The sequence below is a fragment of the Crinia signifera genome, chromosome 9 (genome assembly GCF_055691185.1).
Source record: "Crinia signifera chromosome 9, ASM5569118v1, whole genome shotgun sequence".
Taxonomy (NCBI): Eukaryota; Metazoa; Chordata; class Amphibia; order Anura; family Myobatrachidae; genus Crinia; species Crinia signifera.
Window position 1 is genome coordinate 110,380,253 of NC_139225.1, and position 26,418 is coordinate 110,406,670.

Here is a 26,418-nt window from a genome sequence, read left to right on the forward strand (position 1 = left end):
TGTTCAAAAGCAAGGTCAGAGATTGCGTCTTTATCTTGTTCAAAACTATCCCAGTCCTTCAAGTGTAGAGAGATTGCAATCATCATGACAAAGACCGTCCATGATCTTCATCATTGAGATTGCATTTTACTTACTACTAACCAATATTTAATCAATCTCAGCACTTTACATGACCTGGCAAAACATCTGGGATCACGGAGAAGTTTAGCACAGCCAAAATAAGCAGAAAACTGCAGCTATCATGCTGACTCCGGTAAGTAAATCAAATATCTGTTACAATGCCCCAAAAGAAGGTAAGTGCATTTTGGCTTAACATATTTGAAACTTATTCCTTTTGTGCAATGGAAAATTGATTGCATTCACTTACCTATTTACTTTTCTTCTTAACCAATAGGTAACAGGAGACCTGCTGTATCCCCCTGGGAGAAGAAAAACGTGCAAGGGAAGCCGCGTTCTCCTTTCTGGCCTGGTAGAAATCCCCCTCCTGCTGGAAAGAGGTACATTTAATTTAGTTTCCAATCAAAACGCTGTTATAATGCATAAAAGAGCGTATTCCTGGAACCAAGGGGGCTATATAGGGGGTACCTTATTGTTACTCCCTATAAAATAATTTGTACTAACGGTGCCACAAAATCACTAAAACCTCTCCAATACGTTGGTAACAAATAATCTTGCGCGCACAAAGGAATTTTTGTTGTTGCATAAACACAAACATAAAATACGGCCAACGATTAATACCTCGAACACCGCCGTAACATTAGTCGCCAATTAATTGGAAATCGGTTAATGGGGAATGAAGTCCATGCTTATCGTTTGTCCAAAAATTTCTAAATCGGCGCTGACCACCCACAAAAAATACGTTCTCATAGGCGTATTAGTACGTGTTCTGGTCAGTAGGCATTTTAAAAAGTGCAATCACACCTCTTAAATTGCATGCACCCGCTTTTTCAAGTCATGCACAGACAGAGTGAAGTCCTGCAGCTTACACTATGAAAACAAGTGTAGCGCTCACTCTGCACCTGTCCCAAATCGTCTGCAGCGTACAACAAGCAGAACAGCTCTGGGAACTTCTTACATCGGAAACTGTCTCCCAAACTAAACGATTCACAGCAGAGTGAATGAAAAAGCCAACGATTAACAGGATTACTGAAATACCCAAGCCATCGTAAGTTTACCTGTACCTCACTATGTAGTAAGTCTATATTTTTATTAATGTTTTCCTCTTCTGAAATTTAAACTAACGTCATTGTATCCATATTTCTGGGTGCAAAGTTACCAGACCAGCTCACAGATGGGCACCGATTCTATGGAGACAAAGACCTAAACTTTGAACACATGCAGGGGGTAAGTGTTCAACAGCAAGGTCAGAGATTGCGTCTTTATCTTGTTCAAAACTATCCCAGTCCTTCAAGTGTAGAGAGATTGCAATCATCATGACAAAGACCGTCCAGGATCTTCGTCATTGAGATTGCATTTTTCTTACTACTAACCAAATATTTAATCAATCTCAGCACTTTACATGACCTGGAAAAACATCTGGGATCACGGAGAAGTTTAGCACCGCCAAAATAAGCAGAAAACTGCAGCTATCATGCTGACTCCGGTAAGTAAATCAAATATCTGTTACAATGCCCCAAAAGAAGGTAAGTGCATTTTGGCTTAACATATTTGAAACTTATTCCTTTTGTGCAATGGAAAATTGATTGCATTCACTTACCTATTTACTTTTCTTCTTAACCAATAGGTAACCGGAGACCTGCTGTATCCCCCTGGGAGAAGAAAAACGTGCAAGGGAAGTCGCGTTCTCCTTTCTGGCCTGGTAGAAACCCCCCTCCTGCTGGAAAGAGGTACATTTAATTTAGTTTCCAATCAAAACGCTGTTATAATGCATAAAAGAGCGTATTCCAGGAACCAAGGGGGCTATTAGGAGTAGTCTTTAACCTACCTCCTGAGGTGGACTCTAACCTACCTCTGGATAGGGAGTTGGACTTTAACCAATCTTCCTCTATCCCTTCTTCCTCAATTTGATGGCCCCCCTTAGAGCTCCGTGAGTGTTAACCCTGTATATGCTGATCAGGAAAGAAGACCATCATGTATGCAAGGTACAACACTGATTTATTGTTTACACATACAGCATATTTATACAGTATAGCATGCATGGGCTCGACAAGAGATGATTGGATGATACAGGGGTGTAGCAGGGAGGAGTTCCAGTTACTGTCTAGGGGATATATGTTATTATTATACAAGGACATGGGAGAACAGACAGTTTTTGTAGAAAACATGTGAAATACATCTTAAAGGAAATAACCTTGAGCAAAGCAGCCTTGAGCAGCAGCAGACTGTCACAAAGCAGAATAGAAACTTGTAATTTTCCACTCACTATAAGGCATTTGAGACAAGATGGAGAACAGCATACAAAATGGTGTATAAATCCTTTCAATCCCCTCTTAGAATCATAATTTATTTAAATTATTTGATTCTCACGTGTGCTTTTCCTTTTAATACGCTGTTCCCTCACATATGTAGCATAGTCATCGGGTGTAGGGGTTTCAGAGGAAAGATCAATATACATAATAGCTACAGGTGTTGTGGTACCTATATATTTGGAAACTATTCTCCTGCCTAGTGGAAAAATACAGTAAGCAACGATTATGATGAACAGAAGTACAGTAAGTGTAATGATACCTAGTTGAGTTAAGGCATGTTTCCAGTTGCTCATCCAGCCGAACCAAGCAGCCCAGGGGTCAGTGACACCTGAGTTTTCCTTGAGCTCTCGGGATAAGTCTTCTAATTTTTTAATGGCTAGTGTGACTTTGCCATTGGGACCTGTATTGTCAGGAATGAAGGTGCAACATCCTGCAACTGTGTTTATGTATACACATGTACCACCTTTCTCGGCCAAGATCATATCCAGGGCCATGCGATTCTGGAATGTCATCTGTGATGTGGCCTCCAGTTGTTCTGCAATACCTTTCAAGGCATCCTTTGTATCATTAACAAATCTCTGTTGATTATAATACATATAGTTTATCCATGCAACATTCTTATTGATTGTAACCTGGGGCAGCAGAGATTCAAAGCCAGCAGCTACTTCATCTCGGGCCTTGAACTCGTCTGGGACACCCCGGGGTACACCAATAGTATCAATGTATACGTGTGGGTCAAAGCTTTCCAGTGGGGTACTTCTCTTTTGTCTAGGGTGTGGGTCAGGTAGGGGTGAAGGTGTTTCAATGGCTGTTGGCAAAATATGGATAGGCATAATGATTTTTGAGAGAGCACATTCGCCTCTCCATACACTGTCAAGCTTTGCTCTAATTTTCATGTCCCCACAAATGAAATAAATGTCACCAAGGGACTTCTTCATGATGGGTAAGGTTACATACCTGCGGATGGCACAGTAACCATCCGGGAATGTTTTCAGATCTACCCCCTTAGTGACATTAGAACAGTAACAAGTATAGTTGCCTGGATATATGGTGATTGTGTTACCTGGATTGGTGTTTTTTCCTAAGATGGGGTAGTTCTTCTTCCATAACTCACATTCATTATCTTTAGTTTTATTGCCAGTGTATAAGGTAAAAAAACATTCATCCTCTGATTCTGGTATGTTAAGGGGGACGGTACCAAGGTGGGGTCTGGACTTAGCACATACATAACAGTCAGTTCGGTTAGTCTGTCGTGCATTGTATTTCATCCATTCTAACCAAAGATTCACATCAGCTAAACCTGTCTCTATGGACATGGTGTCCTCATATGTGGGATTACTGATAGCAACCATATCTTTAAAGGTACTTATGTGTGGTTTGAATGGGGATAATGGCTGGGGCCTGGCGGGGGATGGTGGCTTACGGAGGGAAAGGTATTCCTGATTGTTAAACATATCTTTGAGATAGAATTGTTGTCTATCACTGGCATATCCACCTCCCCACCATACCCCTAGAACATACATTCCAGCATCACTGGGGCTGGGATTTTCAATATTTATAGTGCAATAATAGTCATATCTACCGTCATCCTTAGTGATAGTCATCCTAGAAAGTAATGGCTTACCATACTTGTCCTTTCGATCAATAGCCAAGGTGGGTTTGTATGCCCAGTCGATACCTGAATTCCACCCCACTGCTCCCCAATAATTGCAGTTATTTCCCCAATAATAATCATCTGTGACACAAATATATACATTTTTTGTCTGGCTGAGAGCTGATTTGGATGGCATGGACCACATGTTACTAGGTATGACCGTATCATAGTTTATTCGGTAAGTGGCCACGCGAGTGGTAGATGAATTGTACCAAAGGGTAAGCACATCATCCTGACTGGTAATATCCACTTCTGCGGTACAGAAATTATAAAGAACAAGAGCGAGTAAAGTCAGCAGAGCTAAGATAGGGGGAATCATTTCCTTCAAGGGTCCTCTCGGACTCAGTAGGAATTCCGTTTTCCTCGATGTCTGGATCCCCTACCGGCAATTCTTCTCCTCGTAGGAGGTCAGAGTTATTAACTCCCGTTAGTACCTCACTGGTCCGGTCTGTGTCAATCTCAGGATCGGTGTCGACCTCTGTGTCGAAAGTAGTTGGAGTAGGGATTTTCTTCACTCTGGATGCGTGGATCCACGTTGGGTTGTCATCGGTGAGCACAGCAGTTCTTGTCACAGCGACCACCTCTGTCTCAGGACCGTAGGAGAAATCACCTGGATTCTTGTTGCGTGGAAGGACTTTAACCACAACTTTGTCTCCGACTTGGAATGGATGTGTAGGTTTCTGTGGATGACAAGGATTTTTAAGTACAACTTCATGTTCAATTTCGTCTAGTCTGTGTATTAAAGTCCTTACATATTCTTCTCTGATTACTTCTAAATCTCCTGCTTGTGTAACTAGTGGTTTCCTTGCCCAGGGGGTGGGGAAGGGGCGTCCCATTAGTATTTCAAAAGGGGAGTAACCTAGAGTCTTTTGTGGCGTCATTCTTATTTCAGCTAACACAATAGGAAGGACTTGCTTCCATTTTGTGAAGGTGCCCCCAGTAGCCTTTCTCAATTTATCCTTCAAGGTGCGGTTCATGCGTTCGACAATAGCTGAACTCTGTGGGTGGTACGGAATGTGGAATTTCCAATCTATTTGGAGGGCTTTAACTAGTTCAGCAGTGACTTTGGCAGTAAAAGCAGAACCTTTATCACTATTGATTTGTAGCGGGCATCCCCAGCGCGGAATGATCTCCTGCGTGAGAATGCGGGCTACAGTTTTTGCATCTTCGGACTTTGTTGGATATGCCTCCGCCCAGCGTGAGAACATATCAACTATGACCAAAGCGTATTCCTGTTTCCCTGTACCTGGTATATGGGTAAAATCAATCTGCAGGTGAGTAAACGGAGTGGTGGGGTATTCAAGATGTTGGTGTTTTGCTTTATTGGGATTGTTAGGGTTGTTTCTAAGACACACAATACATCTACTAACATATTGGGTGACAAGTTCTTTTGCATTTGTGATGTAAAAATCATTGGTGAGGAGCAGTGTTGTCGTGACTTTGCTGTGGTGACCTACTCCGTGATAGTGTGCTATGAACAGTGAGGCACTTGTTTGGGGGATACAGGGTTTCCCCTCTTTGCAGATTAATCCAGTCCGTGGATTCTTCTGCAGAATTGGGTATGTCCAATCTGATAAATCAGAGTTAGAGGCAGTTGCCTGTAATTCTGTAAGTAAGTATGTGTCTTCTAGTGACGGTGGTGACATTATGGTAAGTGTGAGGTTGTATGTGGATGTGGCAGCAGCTTGTTTTGCAGCAGTGTCAGCGAGGGCATTGCCCCGTGAGATATCATCTTTTCCACCAGTATGTGCTTTGCAATGGAGAATGGCAATGTGTGAGGGCAATGTGATTGCATGCAATAAGTCAGCAATAAGTTGGGCATGTGAGATGCCTTTTCCATCAGCGCCTGTGAAACCTCGGCGCTGCCAAATCATGCCGTGGTCGTGAACAACGCCATAAGCAAATTTGGAGTCTGTGTAAATGTTGACAGGTTTTCCTGTGTACAAGTGACAAGCTCTGGTGAGAGCGATTAGCTCAGCAGCCTGTGCTGATTGCAGAGGAACTGCTTTTGCTTCAAGGACAGTTTGAGGAAGTTTAACTACTGCGTAGCCTGTCTGGTATGTTTTGTCATTTGGTCGACTGCAGGAGCCGTCGACAAAAATTATGTCGGCGTCGGGTATGGGTACAGCCGACATGTCACTTCTGGGTGAAGTTTCTGAGTCGATTGTCAGAGAACAGTCATGTGGGGGAGGTGCTTCGTCATCAGGTCCTTTTAAGCCTAAAAGGGCATTAAGTATGGGCACAGGTCCTTCTGTATTTGTAGCATATTTGATAACAAGTGATGGGTTACCTAGTAAGAGTACTTCATAACCACTAAGTCTTTGGGCCGACATGTGTTGCGTATGTAAGCCTTTTAAGATGGACAGGACGTTGTGGGTAGTGTGAAGGATGGTGTTGTGTCCTAAAGTGAGTGTGGCAGCCATTTCAACAACCATTGCACAGGCAGCCAGCGCTCGAAGACAAGCAGGCATTCCTTGTACAGTGACCGGCATTACCTTTGAAAAGAATGCGACAGGGCGCATTTTGCCTCCATGACCTTGGGTGAGCACGCCCGCCACAGTTTTACAAGTGTCCCTTGCAAACAAATGAAATGGCAAAACATAGTTGGGGAGACCAAGCGCGGGACTTTTAACTAACATTGCTTTGAGCTTTTCATATGCAGAAAACATTTCATTTGACCATTGTATGACTTTGGGTTTGTCTTTGAGTGTGCACTGTCTCAAGATATTATCGTAATAGGAACAATCAGAAATCCACTGTCTGCAGTAGTTTACCATACCCAAGAAAGACAGCATATCCTTCTGGGTAGCTGGGGTGACCAGGCCCAGTACAGACTGTATGCGTTGTGGACTGATTTTCCTTTCTCCCTCAGAGAGCACAAAACCCAAGTAATTGACATGCTTTTGACACCATTGCATTTTTGTTCTGGACACTTTATGTCCACATTCACATAACCAGTTCAATAATGATATACCATCTTCCCGGCTGGCTTCCTCCGTTGGACTACAGAGTAGCAGATCATCTGCATACTGTAGCAGGACTGAACCACAGGGGGGGTGCCAGGGTGCCAAGGTGGCTTGGAGGACTATGCTATAGACCACTGGGGAGTCAATATAGCCTTGTGGTAAACGACACCAAGTCATTTGTTTACCTTCAAAAGAGAAAGCAAAAAGTAATTGGGTCTCTGCGTCAATCGGAATACTGAAAAACGCATTCTTCAGATCGGCAACTGTGAAAAATGCTGCGTCTGCAGGGATGGCTGAAATGAGTGTGTTAATGTCTGGCACTATTGGTGCAATTGGGACTATGAGGTCATTTACCTTCCTCAAGTCCTGTACAAATCTAATACTTCCATCAGCCTTAGCGACCGGGTTGATGGGTGTGCAGTATGGTGAGATCACATATCTCAGTATGCCTTCTTTTAAAAACTCCTGTATCATTGGTCTAAGACCGTAAATTTTCTCTGATGATAAAGGGTATTGTTTGCTGTACACGTGACTAGAGTCTGGCTTGAGTTTGGCTTTGTATGGTGTACAGGGTATGAGGCCTGTGTCATAGGGACCCTTGGCCCAAATTTCTGCATTGATTTTGTCAATTGAGGTATCAAGTGAATCTTGGGACATTAGGAAGTGTGGTGAAGTGACGTGAAGTCCACTTCCTTTGGGTGAGGGTGTAATGGAGATGTGGAATTTGTTGAAAAGATCCCTTCCCAACAAGTTGACAGGGCATTCTGAAATAACCCTGAACTGATGTTCTCCTAAGTAATGTCCGTTCATGGACCGTATGGTCAGTTCGTCAGTCAGATAAGTGTCAGTGGGTATCCCATTGATTCCCATTGAAGGAGTAGTCTTTTGCAATTCACCATCATAGTGTAATGAACACAGGACACTGGTTGTGGCACCGCTATCTACCAAAAAGGGTAGCTTCTTTCCATTAACATATAAAGTGATAAGGGGTGCGTCTTCCCAGTGTGTGGTGAATTGTACAAAAGATAGGACACCCTCCTTCGGGCCCCGTCACAAGGTGGGGTCGGACCAATCAACTCTAAAACGTACATGTTCTTGGACGGGTGTGGGGCCACGTGCTGCTCTGGGTGGCCCTTGTGTGAAAGATGGTTGCTGAGACCTGTGTGTGCCTGGTGGAGGTCGATATGGTTGTTGTGGTCTTTGGGGTGGGAATGGGCATTCCCTAACCCAGTTTGTGTCTTGGCCACAATTGTAACATGTTGTGTCTTTTGCTATTGTGCCAGTGTTATTATCTCTATTGTAAAGAGGGGCCCGATGGTGTTGGTGTGGTGGGCCTTGTGGTGGTCTGAAGGGTTTCCTTTGACCATATTGGGGTGCCCTACTCTGTCTATTTGATGGGCCCCTGTTGTCTTGTTGATAACTGTGTGTTGTGACAATTGTCTTTTTCATGTCAAAACATCCAGCTGCCTCCTTTTCATACAAATGGGTCTCAAATTCTTGGAGGGTGTCTGAAGTCCAGGAAGAGACACTTTGTTTAACTGGCGTGGAAATGGAGGGGTGTAGGTTATTGATAAAGGTGGAAATGAGTAAGGGGAATATTTCAAGAAATAGTCCCGCTTCCTCAGTCCAGCATCTTTTAAATCTCTTCCAAAATTCAGTGACTGATTCAGTGGGTTTTTGTTTACACGCCACTGCGACAGGCAATGAGGACCTCATTTTGAAGATCTTGGTCATCCCTGCTTCTATTTCTGTCCACATTGTGGCTATTGCGTCTGAATTATTTAAGGGGTATTTTGCTGTTCCTACCGTGGTTGTAATGTTTTCGAAACTTTTGATCTTACCCCAATCCCACGCATGGTGATGGTCGATTACATTATCGACAATCAGTTTTATGTCATCATGGGTGTAATTTCTGCCTACACATGCTTTCTTCAGATAGGCAATGGTTCCTGCCGCGGTTACAGAGGGTTTTGGGCAGTGTTTAATGATCCTATTTAGGTCTTCTATGTCAATTGGTTTAACAAGTAATTGGTCACCAATTGTCATGAAGGGACAGTATTCAGTTGTTGTGCCATCATAGGTGGCACCAGATTTTGTTGTCTTCGGGCCAAGTTCTGTAGTAACTAATGATTTGTCTGCTGATACTCTGGTGCTTTTTGCTAAAGGTCCCTTCTCTTCTCCCTCTAACAAAGGCATATCCTCGGTATTAGTTTCCTTTTTATCATCTAATTTAAGATCTGGTTTGGGTGGAGGTGCGGTAGGATGTAGAACATGGTGACCCACGGCCATCAGTTCTGTATCCGTGAGGGAAGGGTATACTGGACTGTAAGGTGGAGGTGAAAGGACTTTAATTTCCTTATTGATACGAGTCTCCTCTATTTTATGGAGTTTTGCAGTGACGTCTCTAATTTTCTTTTGTTTCTTTGTCAAATTGGTGTCATGCCAGAAAGGTGCAATAATAAGCCATTGTTCACCTCCTGCACGCATGTATTTCATATCCCAGGTGGGATCTCCTGTATACCAGGGGAAGGCTTCTTTGTCCCCAAGACAAAGACCTTTTATCATTTGCATAAAGAAAGGATAATTAGAGCCGTCTCTAGGGAAGGGGTTGGGACTACATTTTTCCGACCAACCTGCCAGGTTATCTACCCAGGGGTCAATTAGGAAATAGTCTGTAGAAGAATTACGGGCTACATATTCCTTACAAGTTTCATTGGGTAAGGGTGGTGGATAGGAAATTATTTTATTTTTACTAATTTTTGAACCCATGTTTAGTTTATGTCCTTTTATGTTTGTGTGAGAACTTTCTCCACCTTTTAATTTGTTCCTGATGTTCAGGGTTTTGACTAAAGTCAAGGAAATAGAGTAGTTGACTACCTTCAGGTAACTTGTGGATCTGGTCTAAAGTTTTAGGACAGATAATAGGATATGTGAAAAGGTTAATTGGTATATCTGTTAAGAAAAATGGGTATGTCTGATCAATGTATTTTTCAATAAGTCCTGTATCCAAATGACAACCCAATATAATAACGGATTCTAAAACGGTGCCATTAGATGATGTCTTTGTTGTGAGTTTAAATCTTGTGGGTTCTCTAATGACAGATGTCAATTTGGGCCAATAATCGTCTCTGTCGGGGTTATGGTACCAGAGGACGATACTACATTTACAATTTAAACAAGTACCTATGCATGGATGTCTGGGGTGTGACATAGACGTAGATGAAGTATGAGAATGGATGAAATATGAGAGCGTGAAAAATTCTTAGTATCCAGACCAGGGGCGCCGTTTCAGTAAGGCAGGAGTGTACCTACAGCAGCAGACTGAAAGGGTTGGTCTTTATCTGAATACTGTGTGAATTATGTATTCACTTTATACATCTCATAAAAATTAATGTTTATGATTGGTTAGTTATAACCACAGACTGTCTACGTGACAGTGGATAGAGTCAAGTGGTTTTATCCTGAAAACTGCATATGAAGCCTCACGTTGCGTTACCCCAAAGAGAGGGGAGCATATAGTCCGCAAGTCTATTGGCATACAGTAATCAATGAGACAAGAGAGAGAAAGAGTTAGTGTGCGTCAACTTACCAACCGCACAAGATGTACAAGTTAAATACATATATCGCATGTGTGTTCACTTACCAACCACACAAGGATATTACACGTAATACAACTTATACTGTAAAAAAAAAGGATAGTAAGAAATGGCCATATAGAAAAAAGGGCGATCAAATTGAGGTGACTAATGAGCGGACCCCTTAGGTCACTCTTTATATATTACCAGATCACTGATCTGCGTGTGCACACTATAAAACAACCAGCTGAAACTTTACTACTTTTGAAGTAAAGGTCTATACGGATTCAGGATTCGATATGTCCGTGATCCGAGAACAGGCAACAGACCACGTATGGGTGTCAACAGTTCAACGGGAACGAAGATCGAAATCCCGGGCCGGGCCCCCAGCTGTTAGGAGTAGTCTTTAACCTACCTCCTGAGGTGGACTCTAACCTACCTCTGGATAGGGAGTTGGACTTTAACCAATCTTCCTCTATCTCTTCTTCCTCAATTTGATGGCCCCCCTTAGAGCTCCGTGAGTGTTAACCCTGTATATGCTGATCAGGAAAGAAGACCATCATGTATGCAAGGTACAACACTGATTTATTGTTTACACATACAGCATATTTATACAGTATAGCATGCATGGGCTCGACAAGAGATGATTGGATGATACAGGGGTGTAGCAGGGAGGAGTTCCAGTTACTGTCTAGGGGATATATGTTATTATTATACAAGGACATGGGAGAACAGACAGTTTTTGTAGAAAACATGTGAAATACATCTTAAAGGAAATAACCTTGAGCAAAGCAGCCTTGAGCAGCAGCAGACTGTCACAAAGCAGAATAGAAACTTGTAATTTTCCACTCACTATAAGGCATTTGAGACAAGATGGAGAACAGCATACAAAATGGTGTATAAATCCTTTCAATAGGGGGTACCTATTTGTTATTCCCTATAAAATAATTTGTACTAACTGTGCCACAAAATCACTAAAACCTCTCCAATACGCTGGTAACAAATAATCTTGCGCGCACAAAGGAATTTTTTTTGTTGCATAAACACAAACATAAAATACGGCCAACGATTAATACCTCGAACACCGCCGTAACATTAGTCGCCAATTAATTGGAAATTGGTTAATGGGGAATGAAGTCCATGCTTATCGTTTGTCCAAAAATTTCTAAATCGGCGCTGACCACCCACAAAAAATACGTTTTCATAGGCGTATTAGTACGTGTTCTGGTCAGTAGGCATTTTAAAAAGTGCAATCACACCTCTTAAATTGCATGCACCCGCTTTTCAAGTCATGCACAGACAGAGTGAAGTCCTGCAGCTTACACTATGAAAACTAGTGTAGCGCTTACTCTGCACCTGTCCCAAATCGTCTGCAGCATGCAACAAGCAGAAGAGCTCTGGGAACTTCTTACATCGAAAACTGTCTCCCAAACTAAACGATTCACAGCAGAGTGAATGAAAAAGCCAACGATTAACAGGATTACTGAAATACCCAAGCCATCGTAAGTTTACCTGTACCTCACTATGTAGTAAGTCTATATTTTTATTAATGTTTTCCTCTTCTGAAATTTAAACTAACGTCATTGTATCCATATTTCTGGGTGCAAAGTTACCAGACCAGCTCACAGATGGGCACCGATTCTATGGAGACAAAGACCTAAACTTTGAACACATGCAGGGGGTAAGTGTTCAACAGCAAGGTCAGAGATTGCGTCTTTATCTTGTTCAAAACTATCCCAGTCCTTCAAGTGTAGAGAGATTGCAATCATCATGACAAAGACCGTCCAGGATCTTCGTCATTGAGATTGCATTTTTCTTACTACTAACCAAATATTTAATCAATCTCAGCACTTTACATGACCTGGCAAAACATCTGGGATCACGGAGAAGTTTAGCACCGCCAAAATAAGCAGAAAACTGCAGCTATCATGCTGACTCCGGTAAGTAAATCAAATATCTGTTACAATGCCCCAAAAGAAGGTAAGTGCATTTTGGCTTAACATATTTGAAACTTATTCCTTTTGTGCAATGGAAAATTGATTGCATTCACTTACCTATTTACTTTTCTTCTTAACCAATAGGTAACCGGAGACCTGCTGTATCCCCCTGGGAGAAGAAAAACGTGCAAGGGAAGCCGCGTTCTCCTTTCTGGCCTGGTAGAAACCCCCCTCCTGCTGGAAAGAGGTACATTTAATTTAGTTTCCAATCAAAACGCTGTTATAATGCATAAAAGAGCGTATTCCAGAAACCAAGGGGGCTATATAGGGGGTACCTATTTGTTACTCCCTATAAAATAATTTGTACTAACGGTGCCACAAAATCACTAAAACCTCTCCAATACGCTGGTAACAAATAATCTTGCGCGCACAAAGGAATTTTTGTTGTTGCATAAACACAAACATAAAATACGGCCAACGGGGGGCGTGGCCTGAGCGGAGAGGCAGCAGGACGCATCTTGGCAGAGCTCCTGCTGCGGACCCCTTTTCACGAGCCCTAACACCGGCACCTGGAGGCCCCCCGACCCGAAAACACCTTACCCCCACCGGCCGGACACCCCGGTAGCAGGCTGCGGAGCCGGGAGGTCATTAACTGGCCTCTGCAGGTTGCGGCCTACATCGGGCGCCGAAGCCGCGGGCTAAATTTCCGGCCAGACACAGTCCGGAGACGCGGCGCGGAAGAGGCGGCAGAAAAGAACGCCCCGAGCGGCACACAGCGACTGAAGACCACCCAGACCTGTCCCACATCAACCCGCAGACCCCCGCTAGACACAGGGGGAGACCTCACAGCCCGAGCGGCAGCGGGACCTTGCCGGGAAGACGCCATATTGGAAGAGGCACTCGCGTCTCCGGGGACGCGACGCAAAAGCAGCGGCGGGGGAGAAAACCACCCCAGGCGTGCATACCGGCTACAAGAACATCCAGCCTCGCCCCACACCTACCCGGCAGCTCCCGCTGGACACCAGAAGAGGCTTGATAGCCCGCACTGCAGCAGATCCCTGCCGGCCGGACGCCATATTGCAGGAGGCGCTCCCTTCCAGAATCCCCCCCTAAGGTGAGCTGTAGGCACCCGCTGGCCGGACGCACTCTCATATGTTACCCCCCCCTACAAGCTGCCCAACGCCACGCTACAAACCCTCTTTGATGGGGAGAACATAGTAGGCCACAGCCTGAGCCTCTATCCCCATACACTCCAAGTCTGCCAAACATAAAGGCACCACACCTGCTGCCACACGACCAGGCCGAATAGGCCCCCCAAAAAGGCCTTGCCAATCATCCCCTCTCACGGCGACCTACCCCTGTCACAAAAGAGAAGGGGCACACACACCTCAAGCACGCTGCCTGACGCTTGCGGCACACAACCTTCCTCAATCCCGCTAAACACCATATACTGCATCAGGAGACAATCTCCTCAGACATCAGATACCCAGTACCTGAATACGTGGTGGAACTGTTTCCTGCTACCTTACTTGATGGAAGCCCATATCACATGTTGCTAAAATGTACCTAATGATGTAACTCACTATTGTGGCCCACTAACACCTCCGCACAAGCTGCGGCCTGCATCTTCTACCTGGTAATTTCACACACTTACCACCCTTTATGAAAAAGTTTCTAGTCTCCCCTTCCATGACTCCTGCTGGCTCGAATACAAGAGACGAAATTCAAGGAGGACACTCCTCAGATTCAGGTGAATCCTCAACACGCTCTGGGTCGAGACGCAGACGCAAATCCACGGCACTTGCTCGCCCCTCAAAGATGAAACCTACAGATATTGCCGCGGTACTAGGCCCCTTACTTGATGAAAAACTGGCGGGCATTAAAGACGCAATAGAATCTACACTCACGCAACTTAACCAACATTCTGGCCGTATTGACGAGCTGGAACAGAGAGTCTCCAGCCTGGAAGACGAATTACACACAGCTCAGCAAACAATAGAATCACAACACTCCGATATTGCTACCCTAGCCGACAAAATTGAAGATCTTGAAAACCGCAGCCGTAGAAACAACTTACGGATAATCGGCATCCCAGAATCGGTAAAAGGCCATGAACTGCTAGATCTCCTCTCTAATTGGATTCCTGAGCAATTAGCCATGACCCGAAATGGCACCCCCCTAGCTATTGAACGAGCGCATCGTATTGGCCCCGAGCGCAAAAACCCCTCAGGACGCCCAAGACCTGTCATTATGAGAATCCTTAATTACGCCGACAAAACAGCACTCCTAGACCACTATCGAAGAACCGCCAGCTTGACATACAATGGAGAGAGATTACTCATATTCCAGGACTTCTCCAACCAGGTCGCAACCAAGCGAAGAGAATTTGCCCCTATCTGCAAGCAGCTGTTTGAGGACAAGATAAAATTCTCACTGCTATACCCTGCCCGACTACGAGTCCTCGAAAATGGGAAGCCAATTTTCTTTGAAGATCCAGCCGCAGCAAAGGCTCACTTCCCTCGCCCTGATACTTGAAAATAACTAGCCAGCTAATGTGAGACGTATCTTATCCCCACATCATGGGCCACAATGTATGGATGCTTCTGCATACTATACAAGGCATACGCAGGATGCCCCTTGTTATGTTTACTCTTTTTCTTTCTATTTCCTCACCTTCTACGCACATATTTGTTTATGTTTTATGTACTTGTTTAGATCCGGAGTCTAGATCTGTCCTGGGGTGCCTTCTCTCCACTCGCTGGGATGGAGAGAAACCCCAACTACACCTACACCCTACCCGCTCTATACTACCACCCACAGGTATAGGTTGATAATGTAAACAGTACCCATCCTTATCAGAATCCTATAGGGAACACCCCAATCCTAGCATATAATTTTGTATCATGGAATGTAGAGGGCCTTAACACCCCTGTAAAACGAAAGAAGGTGCTCTCTCATCTTAACCGACTAAAACCACACATTGTATTCCTCCAGGAAACTCACTGGACTGATGACCCCAGAAATACCCTTAAGGCCCCTTGGATAGGAGAATGTATCTCAGCCCCCTATATTAACAAAACCAGAGGCGTTGCCATATTATTTAACAAAAATATGCGTTACATTTGTAAGAGAAAACTTATAGACCCAGAAGGCAGATATATTTTGGTAGAAATATCTATTGACGATGTTGATTACCTGTTAGTCAATGTATATGCTCCAAACGTTTCTAACAAAACTTTCTACGCAGCACTTCTACAGGAAATCCTCTCCTGGGGTAACCCGAATCTGATTCTGGGAGGAGACCTTAACGGGGCCATCGATCCATCCATAGACAGATCCAAGGTAAGCCCACACACCCCCGGCATGAATGACACCCTTCTTCTGGCCTTTTGCTCACAGCTTAACTTAGCAGATCCTTGGAGAATACACCATCCCCTTCACAGAGAATATACCTTTTTCTCGCACCCACATTCCTCTCACTCACGGATAGACTACATACTCTTGTCTCAACATCTCCTCCCAAAGACCACTCATACCTCTATCAAGGATATTATTATTTCCGATCATGCACCTATTTCACTGGCACTACATCTTACCACACCCCAATCTTTCTCAAAAAGCTGGAGATTCCCTGCATACCTTGCACAGTCGGAAGATTTTCTTCTACACTTGCGTCATGCCTGGCGCGAATATACATCCGACAATTCGGCCCATGAAACAGACCCCCCCATTATTCTGGGGAGCTTCCAAGGCTGTCCTTAGAGGCCATATAATATCCTATGTAAACTCTAAACGTAAGAAATTCTCAAAACAATTATGTGCTCTAAGTTCCTCACTTACAGAGGCTTATAGAACCTACAAGTTGCATGACGATCCCAATCATAGAGAAGCTTATATCACAGCAAAAAGACTTTATGACACCTTTCTCACAGAACAGGCCCAAACGCAATATAATTACCAAAAAAACAAATTTCATCGATGGGGCAACAAATCAGGCAGATTGTTGGCAAATCTCGCCAAAGGACAACAGTCTAAAACCTGGGTCAACGCCATTAACAACTCCAACAAAATTATTACTAATCCCACAGAAATATGCGAAGAATTTATGCATTACTATAAGAATTTATATACTGCTGAGGCTGACAACGAGTTGGAAGGCTCTTCCTTCCTACAAAAAGCTAATTTGCCAACGCTAACCCAAGAAGAAAAAGACCTTTTAGACAACCCAATAACTGAGACGGAACTCACAGCCACCATTAAAACACTCCCTAATGGCAAAAGCCCCGGCCCTGATGGGTACGGCCCAGAGTTCTATAAAATGCTTAGTGCAGAATTAGTACCTACACTGACTAATTTATACAACCACATCCTCTCTACGGGGACAACACCTGTTAGATTTAATGAAGCAAAAATTATTGTAATCGCAAAACCTGGCAAGGACCCCTCCCTAACAAACTCATACCGTCCCATCTCGCTCCTAAATCAAGACCTCAAGATCCTGACCAAACTCATGGCTAACAGATTGCAGCAATGCCTGACACGATTGATCTCACCAACACAGCTGGGCTTTATCAAAGGCAGACAATCAGTGCAGGGAGTCCGAGCAGCTATTGCCGCAATCTCACATACATACTCCCACCACGAAGAAGACAATATTATTGTTAATTTAGACGCAGAAAAGGCGTTTGATAAAGTAGCCTGGCCCCATCTGACCAGAGTACTACAATACCAAGGCTTTGGAAACGTATTCTGTAGACTTGTCTCGACCCTATACAATACCCCCACTGCACAAGTACTGGTTAATAATATGCTCTCGTCCCCTTTCCAGCTGGAGAGAGGTACGAGGCAAGGATGCCCCCTCTCTCCGCTACTTTTTAATCTGGCACTAGAACCTTTTCTTAGAGTGATCACCCAACTGCAAAACTATGCTGGCATTTTAGTAGGCAACAGAGAACTAAGAGTCATAGCTTTTGCGGACGACTTGCTGGTCTTTTTATCCAACCCAAATCGAGACATCCCCACACTAATATCTACTATTAACAGTTTCTCCTCTTTCGCTGGATTCACAATCAACTTTGATAAATCAGAAACTTTGGCCATATTTGACAAAGTGAAAACACATATGAACACCTCTCTCCCTTTCAAATGGGCTACAACTAAAATTACCTTCCTTGGAATAGATCTCACCCCGCGCCCTCGAGACCTATACTCTCACAATATCACTCCAGTTTTACATAAAATACAAACGGAACTCACTCTCTGGCAGGACTTACCACTCAATCTGCTGGGCCGCTGCAATTTGGTCAAAATGGCAAGTTTTCCCAAACTGTTATATATCTTACAAATGACCCCTCTTTTAATAACTAAACCAGATCTGGCATCTCTAAGAACTGCTATTTCACGCTTTATCTGGCATAGGAAACGCCCGAGAATCAGCTACAAAAAAATGACACAAGCGCCTTCTAGAGGAGGCGTTAATCTACCAGATATCAAACAATACAACCTAGCTTGTCTCGCGCGCTATGCTTTAGACTGGATTAGGACATCTAGTATTTACACAGATGTAACATTGGACTCACAACTATGCCCACCGTACACTTTGTTATATCTCTTACATGCTAAACCTTCCTTCTTGGAAACTCTAACACAAGACAATGTACTCATACTTTCGACTGTGCGGGCTTGGCAGGCGATTCGAAAATCTTTAAAACTTCAACATCACTACTCCTTATTCCTACCCTTGGTAGGCAATTTAGACTTCCAACGAGGGCTAGCCCAATCCCCTTTTACAGAATGGAAACGTGCAGGAATTGTAGTTTTGCGGAATCTACTGGATAGCTCCAACATACCACTCAAATTTGCAGAGGCTTCGCAGAAATACGATTTACAACCCAGGCATAGATTCGCATATTTCCAAGCATCTCACTACCTTCGCTCTATACTACCTAAATTACATGCTCAAGACTTCACAAATCCCCTTGATTCCCTACACCGCACCACACTCTATTCTACTTCTATTATTTACTCCCGCATTCGCACTGAACTTGATCCAGAAACAGAAATCCCAGAGATAGTCAAGTGGTCAACACAAATTCCCTCATACTCCCCAGAGGCAATCGTAAAATCTTTTCAACTTAATCTAAAATTAATCCCAGCAAGTACATATCAAGAAATGGCATATAAGATGCTCCATAGAGCATACCTGTCGCCCAAAAAACGACATATCATGGGTATCTCAACAGATTCTAAATGCCCAAAATGCCTTACAGAAAATGCAGATGTTATGCATTGCTTCTGGGGATGCCAACACATCCAGAAATTCTGGAAAGATCTCTGCTCTTATAGTAAAACGACATTAAATATTTCCTTTCAATGTACCATACCTTGGGCAATCTTTGGCTGTTTAGCTGACCAGCCCCAAATCCCTAAATATACTAAGAAGCTTGTGGTGCTCCTGTCTGCAGTGGGTAGAAAAGCTATACTGCAGCAGTGGATTCACACGGCTGCGCCCACTGTGGATATGGCCACGGCGAGACTTTTATTCCTATTCACCATGGACTGGCTTGAGACAACCCTACACAAAGAAAAACTTACGCTTTCCCTCTTCCGCTGCTGGGAAAAATTTATACAAACTCTACCCCCCCAAACTAAAATAGCAATACGTAACTGTTTCCAACACACTACATGGTATTCTTACCAACTACTAGCTAATAACGACCCTATTCCCCCTTAAACAATTACTATACCACTCCCTATATTTTATCTGATCTATACTGGATGGATTCTTTGTGGATGGATCGATGGCTCCCGGACGTAGATTGAAGGTGACATGTTATTTCTCTCCCTTTTTACTTTGTTTAGTTCTGTTAACTATTCGAGTTATAGTTCAAAATAAATATAAAAATGTTTGTTTCATGCTTTACTGTAAGAAAATTTTGGCACTTTTGGGCATCCACTGTAATCTTCTACAGAATTTTGTTGTGTAGAATATATATCAAAAATTATTAAGTCAATATAACACTTTGCCCTTGTATTACCTCTCTGTCATAGAGATAACTAAGAAAACTCAGAGACAATACAACTTCAATACCGTTTAATATCACTTCACATGTATTAGATATTGTCGAACTATTACAACCATTATTGTACAGATATTTGATGTCTCAAAGTGGTCTGTTTTCTATGTAACATGTTTAATGTGCCGACTCCTAATAAAAACATTTTGGAAAAAAAAAAAAAAAATACGGCCAACGATTAATACCTCGAACACCGCCGTAACATTAGTCGCCAATTAATTGGAAATTGGTTAATGGGGAATGAAGTCCATGCTTATCGTTCGTCCAAAAATTTCTAACTCGGCGCTGACCACCCACAAAAAATACGTTCTCATAGGCGTATTAGTACGTGTTCTGGTCAGTAGGCATTTTAAAAAGTGCAATGACACCTCTTAAATTGCATGCACCCGCTTTTTCAAGTCATGCACAGACAGAGTGAAGTCCTGCAGCTTACACTATGAAAACTAGTGTAGCGCTCACTCTGCACCTGTCCCAAATCGTCTGCAGCATGCAACAAGCAGAAGAGCTCTGGGAACTTCTTACATCGGAAACTGTCTCCCAAACTAAACGATTCACAGCAGAGTGAATGAAAAAGCCAACGATTAACAGGATTACTGAAATACCCAAGCCATCGTAAGTTTACCTGTACCTCACTATGTAGTAAGTCTATATTTTTTACTAATAAAAAATCAGAAATTTAATCTAACATCATTGTATCCATATTTCTGGGTGCAAAGTTACCAGACCAGCTCACAGATGGGCACCGATTCTATGGAGACAAAGACCTAAACTTTGAACACATGCAGGGGGTAAGTGTTCAAAAGCAAGGTCAGAGATTGCGTCTTTATCTTGTTCAAAACTATCCCAGTCCTTCAAGTGTAGAGAGATTGCAATCATCATGACAAAGACCGTCCAGGTTCTTCGTCATTGAGATTGCATTTTACTTACTACTAACCAATATTTAATCAATCTCAGCACTTTACATGACCTGGCAAAACATCTGGGATCACGGAGAAGTTTAGCACAGCCAAAATAGCAGAAAACTGCAGCTATCATGCTGACTCCGGTAAGTAAATCAAATATCTGTTACAATGCCCCAAAAGAAGGTAAGTGCATTTTGGCTTAACATATTTGAAACTTGTTCATTTTGTGCATTGGAAAATTGATTGCATTCACTTACCTATTTACTTTTCTTCTTAACCAATAGGTAACCGTAGACCTGCTGTATCCCCCTGGGAGAAGAAAAACGTGCAAGGGAAGCCGCGTTCTCCTTTCTGGCCTGGTAGAAACCCCCCTCCTGCTGGAAAGAGGTACATTTAATTTAGTTTCCAATCAAAACGCTGTTATAATGCATAAAAGAGCGTATTCCAGGAACCAAGGGGGCTATATAGGGGGTACCTATTTGTTATTCCCTATAAAATAATTTGTACTAACTGTCCCACAAAATCACTAAAACCTCTCCAATACGCTGGTAACAAATAATCTTGCGCGCACAAAGGAATTTTTTTTGTTGCATAAACACAAACATAAAATACGGCCAACGATTAATACCTCGAACACCGCCGTAACATTAGTCGCCAATTAATTGGAAATTGGTTAATGGGGAATGAAGTCCATGCTTATCGTTTGTCCAAAAATTTCTAAATCGGCGCTGACCACCCACAAAAAATACGTTTTCATAGGCGTATTAGTACGTGTTCTGGTCAGTAGGCATTTTAAAAAGTGCAATCACACCTCTTAAATTGCATGCACCCGCTTTTCAAGTCATGCACAGACAGAGTGAAGTCCTGCAGCTTACACTATGAAAACTAGTGTAGCGCTTACTCTGCACCTGTCCCAAATCGTCTGCAGCATGCAACAAGCAGAAGAGCTCTGGGAACTTCTTACATCGGAAACTGTCTCCCAAACTAAACGATTCACAGCAGAGTGAATGAAAAAGCCAACGATTAACAGGATTACTGAAATACCCAAGCCATCGTAAGTTTACCTGTACCTCACTATGTAGTAAGTCTATATTTTTATTAATGTTTTCCTCTTCTGAAATTTAAACTAACGTCATTGTATCCATATTTCTGGGTGCAAAGTTACCAGACCAGCTCACAGATGGGCACCGATTCTATGGAGACAAAGACCTAAACTTTGAACACATGCAGGGGGTAAGTGTTCAACAGCAAGGTCAGAGATTGCGTCTTTATCTTGTTCAAAACTATCCCAGTCCTTCAAGTGTAGAGAGATTGCAATCATCATGACAAAGACCGTCCAGGATCTTCGTCATTGAGATTGCATTTTTCTTACTACTAACCAAATATTTAATCAATCTCAGCACTTTACATGACCTGGCAAAACATCTGGGATCACGGAGAAGTTTAGCACCGCCAAAATAAGCAGAAAACTGCAGCTATCATGCTGACTCCGGTAAGTAAATCAAATATCTGTTACAATGCCCCAAAAGAAGGTAAGTGCATTTTGGCTTAACATATTTGAAACTTATTCCTTTTGTGCAATGGAAAATTGATTGCATTCACTTACCTATTTACTTTTCTTCTTAACCAATAGGTAACCGGAGACCTGCTGTATCCCCCTGGGAGAAGAAAAACGTGCAAGGGAAGTCGCGTTCTCCTTTCTGGCCTGGTAGAAACCCCCCTCCTGCTGGAAAGAGGTACATTTAATTTAGTTTCCAATCAAAACGCTGTTATAATGCATAAAAGAGCGTATTCCAGAAACCAAGGGGGCTATATAGGGGGTACCTATTTGTTACTCCCTATAAAATAATTTGTACTAACGGTGCCACAAAATCACTAAAACCTCTCCAATACGCTGGTAACAAATAATCTTGCGCGCACAAAGGAATTTTTGTTGTTGCATAAACACAAACATAAAATACGGCCAACGATTAATACCTCGAACACCGCCGTAACATTAGTCGCCAATTAATTGGAAATTGGTTAATGGGGAATGAAGTCCATGCTTATCGTTTGTCCAAAAATTTCTAAATCGGCGCTGACCACCCACAAAAAATACGTTCTCATAGGCGTATTAGTACGTGTTCTGGTCAGTAGGCATTTTAAAAAGTGCAATCACACCTCTTAAATTGCATGCACCCGCTTTTCAAGTCATGCACAGACAGAGTGAAGTCCTGCAGCTTACACTATGAAAACTAGTGTAGCGCTTACTCTGTACCTGTCCCAAATCGTCTGCAGCATGCAACAAGCAGAAGAGCTCTGGGAACTTCTTACATCGGAAACTGTCTCCCAAACTAAACGATTCACAGCAGAGTGAATGAAAAAGCCAACGATTAACAGGATTACTGAAATACACAAGCCATCGTAAGTTTATCTGTACCTCACTTTGTAGGTAAGTCTATATTTTTACTAATATTTTCCTCTTCTGAAATTTAAACTAACGTCATTGTATCCATATTTCTGGGTGCAAAGTTATCAGACCAGCTCACAGATGGGCACCGATTCTATGGAGACAAAGACCTAAATTTTGAACACATGCAGGGGGTAAGTGTTCAACAGCAAGGTCAGAGATTGCGTCTTTATCTTGTTCAAAACTATTCCAGTCCTTTAAGTGTAGAGAGATTGCAATCATCATGACAAAGACCGTCCAGGATCTTCGTAATTGAGAGTGCATTTTACTTACTACTAACCAAATATTGGTACTTATGTAGTAACTGGGCTGCCGATTTTGAAATCGGGTCCATCGCATCGCATCGCACCCGACCATATCGCATGCGATGCGATGCGATGGACCCGATTTTTCCATAGGATTCAATGTTAAAATGGACTCTGTCCATTTTAACATAGAATTCAATGGGAAAAGGGGTCCTTTTCATACCCCTACTATCCAAGTGGGCATGGAGTTGGATATAAACCTGTGGCGAGCGTAGCGAGCCACCGAGCCCGAAGCGTGGCGAGCGTAGCGAGCCCCGCGAGGGGACACAGAATACCGTCCCCTCGCGGGGCTCGCTTCGCTCGCCACGCTTCGGGCTCGGTGGCTCGCTACGCTCGCCACAGGTTTATATCCAACTCCATGCCCACTTGGATAGTAGGGGTATGAAAAGGACCCCTTTTTCCCATTGAATTCCATGTTAAAATGGACTCAGTCTATTTTAACATTGAATCCTATGGAAAAATCGGGTCATCGCATCGCATCGCATGGTCGTATGCGATGCGATGCGATATCGCATCGCATCGCATCTGATTGTATGCCTTAACTTAAGGCATACAATCAAAAAATCGGCAGCCCAGATACTACATAAGTACCCAAATATTTAATCAATCTCAGCACTTTACATGACCTGGCAAAACATCTGGGATCACGGAGAAGTTTAGCATAGCCAAAATAAGCAGAAGACTGCAGCTATCATGCTGACTCTGATAAGTAAATCAAATATCTGTTACAATGCCCCAAAAGAAGGTAAGTGCATTTTGGTTTACCATATTTGAAACATTCCTTCGGTGCAATGGAAAATTGATTGCATTCACTTACCTATTTACTTTTCCTCTTAACCAATAGGTAACCGGAGACCTGCTGTATCCCCCTGGGAGAAGAAAAACGTGCAAGGGAAGCCGCGTTCTCCTTTCTGGCCTGGTAGAAACCCCCCTCCTGATGGAAAGAGGTACATTTAATTTAGTTTCCAATCAGAACACTGTTATAATGCATAAAAGAGCGTACTCCTGGAACCATGGGGGCTATATAGGGGGTACCTATTTGTTACTCCCTATAAAATAATTTGTACTAACGGTGCCACAAAATCACTAAAACCTCTCCAATACGCTGGTAACATATAATCTTGCGCGCACAAAGGAATTTTTGTTGTTGCATAAACACAAACATAAAATACGGCCAACGATTAATACCTCGAACACCGCCGTAACATTAGTCGCCAATTAATTGGAAATTGGTTAATGGGGAATGAAGTCCATGCTTATCGTTCGTCCAAAAATTTCTAACTCGGCGCTGACCACCCACAAAAAATACGTTCTCATAGGCGTATTAGTACGTGTTCTGGTCAGTAGGCATTTTAAAAAGTGCAATGACACCTCTTAAATTGCATGCACCCGCTTTTTCAAGTCATGCACAGACAGAGTGAAGTCCTGCAGCTTACACTATGAAAACTAGTGTAGCGCTCACTCTGCACCTGTCCCAAATCGTCTGCAGCATGCAACAAGCAGAAGAGCTCTGGGAACTTCTTACATCGGAAACTGTCTCCCAAACTAAACGATTCACAGCAGAGTGAATGAAAAAGCCAACGATTAACAGGATTACTGAAATACCCAAGCCATCGTAAGTTTACCTGTACCTCACTATGTAGTAAGTCTATATTTTTTACTAATAAAAAATCAGAAATTTAATCTAACATCATTGTATCCATATTTCTGGGTGCAAAGTTACCAGACCAGCTCACAGATGGGCACCGATTCTATGGAGACAAAGACCTAAACTTTGAACACATGCAGGGGGTAAGTGTTCAAAAGCAAGGTCAGAGATTGCGTCTTTATCTTGTTCAAAACTATCCCAGTCCTTCAAGTGTAGAGAGATTGCAATCATCATGACAAAGACCGTCCAGGATCTTCGTCATTGAGATTGCATTTTACTTACTACTAACCAATATTTAATCAATCTCAGCACTTTACATGACCTGGCAAAACATCTGGGATCACGGAGAAGTTTAGCACAGCCAAAATAGCAGAAAACTGCAGCTATCATGCTGACTCCGGTAAGTAAATCAAATATCTGTTACAATGCCCCAAAAGAAGGTAAGTGCATTTTGGCTTAACATATTTGAAACTTGTTCCTTTTGTGCATTGGAAAATTGATTGCATTCACTTACCTATTTACTTTTCTTCTTAACCAATAGGTAACCGTAGACCTGCTGTATCCCCCTGGGAGAAGAAAAACGTGCAAGGGAAGCCGCGTTCTCCTTTCTGGCCTGGTAGAAACCCCCCTCCTGCTGGAAAGAGGTACATTTAATTTAGTTTCCAATCAAAACGCTGTTATAATGCATAAAAGAGCGTATTCCAGGAACCAAGGGGGCTATATAGGGGGTACCTATTTGTTACTCCCTATAAAATAATTTGTACTAACGGTGCCACAAAATCACTAAAACCTCTCCAATACGCTGGTAACAAATAATCTTGCGCGCACAAAGGAATTTTTGTTGTTGCATAAACACAAACATAAAATACGGCCAACGATTAATACCTCGAACACCGCCGTAACATTAGTCGCCAATTAATTGGAAATTGGTTAATGGGGAATGAAGTCCATGCTTATCGTTTGTCCAAAAATTTCTAAATCGGCGCTGACCACCCACAAAAAATACGTTCTCATAGGCGTATTAGTACGTGTTCTGGTCAGTAGGCATTTTAAAATGTGCAATCACACCTCTTAAATTGCATGCACCCGCTTTTCAAGTCATGCACAGACAGAGTGAAGTCCTGCAGCTTACACTATGAAAACTAGTGTAGCGCTCACTCTGCACCTGTCCCAAATCGTCTGCAGCATGCAACAAGCAGAAGAGCTCTGGGAACTTCTTACATCGGAAACTGTCTCCCAAACTAAACGATTCACAGCAGAGTGAATGAAAAAGCCAACGATTAACAGGATTACTGAAATACCCAAGCCATCGTAAGTTTATCTGTACCTCACTTTGTAGGTAAGTCTATATTTTTATTAATGTTTTCCTCTTCTGAAATTTAAACTAACGTCATTTTATCCATATTTCTGGGTGCAAAGGTACCAGATCAGCTCACAGATGGGCACCGATTTTATGGAGACAAAGATCTAAACTTTG